Source organism: Palaemon carinicauda, chromosome 2 (genome assembly GCF_036898095.1).
Source record: "Palaemon carinicauda isolate YSFRI2023 chromosome 2, ASM3689809v2, whole genome shotgun sequence".
In the NCBI taxonomy this organism is placed as follows: domain Eukaryota; kingdom Metazoa; phylum Arthropoda; class Malacostraca; order Decapoda; family Palaemonidae; genus Palaemon; species Palaemon carinicauda.
Genome location: NC_090726.1, coordinates 71,226,148 through 71,229,624, shown reverse-complemented (window position 1 = coordinate 71,229,624; position 3,477 = coordinate 71,226,148).

Here is a 3,477-nt window from a genome sequence, read left to right as displayed (position 1 = left end):
AACATAAGGGCAGATATATAGCAAAGAATAAAGGCCAAAGCACAGAAGATCCACAAATATGAACACAGAAACAAAGGATATCAGCAGAACGAACTCTTTAATACAAACCAGGAACGCCTATTCCCAGCCAGCAAAAAGATGCAGAAGGAAAGGTAGAGACACAAAAGACCAGTTGCTAACAGACGAAATAAGTATGAAGAATAGCAAGAAAAGGAAAATCAAGCCAAGCGTGGCATGGATAGACTACAAGAAAGCCTTCGACATGATATCACACTCATGGCTAATAGAATGATTAAACATATATGGCGCAGTGGATAACGCTATCAACTTCCCCAAGAATACAATGAAAAACTGGAAAACTATACTTACATGTACTGGAAAACGGCTTGTAGAGGTTAATTTCAGGAGAGGAATCTTCCACTGGGATTCACTATCACCACTACTATTCGTAGTGGCTATGATCCCCATAACAAGAGTGCAGGAAAAGACACGAGTTAGATACCAACTGAAGAAAAAAGGTAGCAGAATAAACCAACTGATATCCATGGAGGACATCAAACAGTTCGGAAAAGATACTAAGGAAATAGACATGCTAATCCATAAAGTGAGAATAAAATCAGGAGACATAAAGATGGCGTTTGGAATAGAAAAGTGGGCCCTAGTTAAAATAGGGTGAGAAAAATAACAAAGACTGAAGGTATAAAGCTGCCATATGGAAATGTTATCAAATACATTGACGAAGCAGACTATAAATACCTTGCAGTAATAGGAGAGGCAAGAAAACATCAAAAGATGAAGGAAAAAGATCAAAAGAAAATACAGGTAAAGAATCAAAGCTATAATGAATCAAAGCTTAACTCTGGGAATATGGTAAAGGCTATATACACCTGGGCAGGGCCAGTATCGGATACAGTGCTGGAATAGTAGAGCAGAAGATTTCAAAGCTTTGCAACCTAGATAGAAAACTAGAAAGGTAATTAACATGCACTAAGCATTCCACCCAAGAGTGAATACTGACAGGCTCTATATACCACGTGAAGGAGGAAAAGGACCTATCAGTATAGAAGATTGCTTCAACATAAAAAATAGATCACTGGGACAGTACCTTAAGACAACTGAAGATGAATGACTAAAAAGTGCATGGGAAGAAAACCTATTAAATGATGATAAAGACAACGAATAGAAAAGAACAGGAAAAAAAAGAGACAAGAAGAATGGTTAATAAAACCAATGCATGAACAGTTTCTGAAACAAACAGAAGAATTTTCCAGTAAGGAAACAGGGCAATGGCTACGGAGAGGAGAACTTAAGAAGGAAACTGAAGGGATCATAATTGCAGTACAATATTAGGCCTTAAGAACAAGATAAATTCAACGACCTATTGATGGAAATAGCATCACGCGAAAGTCCAGGAAATGTATTGCAAAAGAAGAAGCTATCAAGCTCGTCGCAAGTAAAAATTCAGCACTTGCTCAGAATCAATATAAGAAAAGTCGTGACAGGACAGCTAAAGCTCTCCATTGGAGTCTGCAAAAAGTTGAAATACAATGTAGCAACAAATGGGTCAAACATCAACCTCAAGCTGTGGTAGAAAATTATCACACTAAACTACTCTGGGACTACAGTATAAGGACGGACAGAATGATAAAAAGCATATCGACCAGACATCACTCCGGTTGATAATAATAATAATAATAATAATAATAATAATAATAATAATAATAATAATAATAATAATAATAATAATAATAATAATAATAATAACAGATAAACTCCACTCATTAAGATATATGAACTGAACTATTTTTCTCTTAAATACATTGATCTAGTCTATTCCTCATCCTGGGAATACACTTATTTGAAAGTGAGTTCAACCAAGTTCTCAGATTTATAGCAAGATGAACCACACATAATGCCAATGGTTATTTCTGTAATCTCTAAATGGTTCATCACTCAAACTTAATCAATTCGAGTGTGTCTAGTCTAATAAAAAGTCAAAGTGAAGGAAGTTAGTCAACGTATATCTGAATATAATTTCTTCGTAGTAAAAATCGATATTTACATTTGTTCATTTATATAATGAGCATACTATACTGTAGAGGTTTAGCAATGCATGACAATATCATCGCATACTCCTACAATCGCCAGATGCTTCTTGTGTTATAGAACTTTACGTATTCCTTATTTCATGTGGGTAATTCTGTAACTAACTGGAAAAAAAGAAGCCTCTTTGTAAATAACTAAAAGAAAAAGTGGCCTGACTACTCTTCTTGGTTTGATGGCTCTATCAATTTTTTTCGTTTATAGCAAGTTAAAAAGAAAAGTTCAATGGTAAATGATGACATAATAAGGATAACTTTTATTAATACGTAAATGCTTGGCAATACTCCAAAAAGAAAAATTCTTGGTATAAAAGCAGCAAGGATTTCCCTAAAGTTCATCTTACCGAGGAAGTTAAAAACTTTCTTACTTGACTAAGTTCGGTGCAAAATTCTCAAAGGAGGAAAAAAAAAAATGGAACGGGATAAGCGAATTAGCTGGAAGATGAGAACATGAAGATTATCTAGTGGTGAATATAGACTGGAAAACCTCATGACAATTAATTGAATAGATGCAAGTAAGGGAAAAGGACTAATATAATTTACATGGATATTTCTAATTTACTGATTGATGCAAGTGGCTATAATAATAATAATAATAATAATAATAATAATAATAATAATAATAATAATAATAATAATAATAATAATAATAATTTCATTTATTAAAGTAATATGCAATCAGATACTCTTGCATTTCATTTAATAGATAATGCCACATTTTTTGAAATATACTAAATGACATTAGCAGCAGTTGGAATATAATTTAGACGATGAAGAGCATTTGAATCCAGGACCTGAATTCAGGGGTTTCCTCATGTTCACACAATTATCATCATTGATACTGATATTCAATTGGGCTAAAACTTACAACCGAACCAATAACAAGAAAACCCGAGATCCCAAACCTCTGACAAGCCTAACTAACTCCATTTCCTAAAGATTTCTTCTTTTAAAAAGTGACGTCATCTGCCCCAAAGGTTGATAAAATACTCGTAAATAACCTTTTATATTTTGGTACATCCCTCCTAACCATCAATGAAATGAAATAAAAACAATTATAAAAAATAAATTACAAGAAACTGAATGTCAATAAAAGGAGGTCGTTTTTCACAAAAAATCTTAATTCAAATTCGGCTAATGTTGGTTACACTAAGTTACTGAATGTCTGAATTAGAAACTTCCATTTAAACCGGAACTGAGTTGGTCGTAAAACTAAGCATGAACTATTGGGTACCATTTCATTAACTCTTAATCATATAAGTAATTACAGCAATTGAAAACACTGTTATTTAATCTAATATAATTGTAATATCTACTTTTTTTATTTCTGAGATGCTATTAACATTTACTCTTGTTTCGTGTTTGAAGACATTAG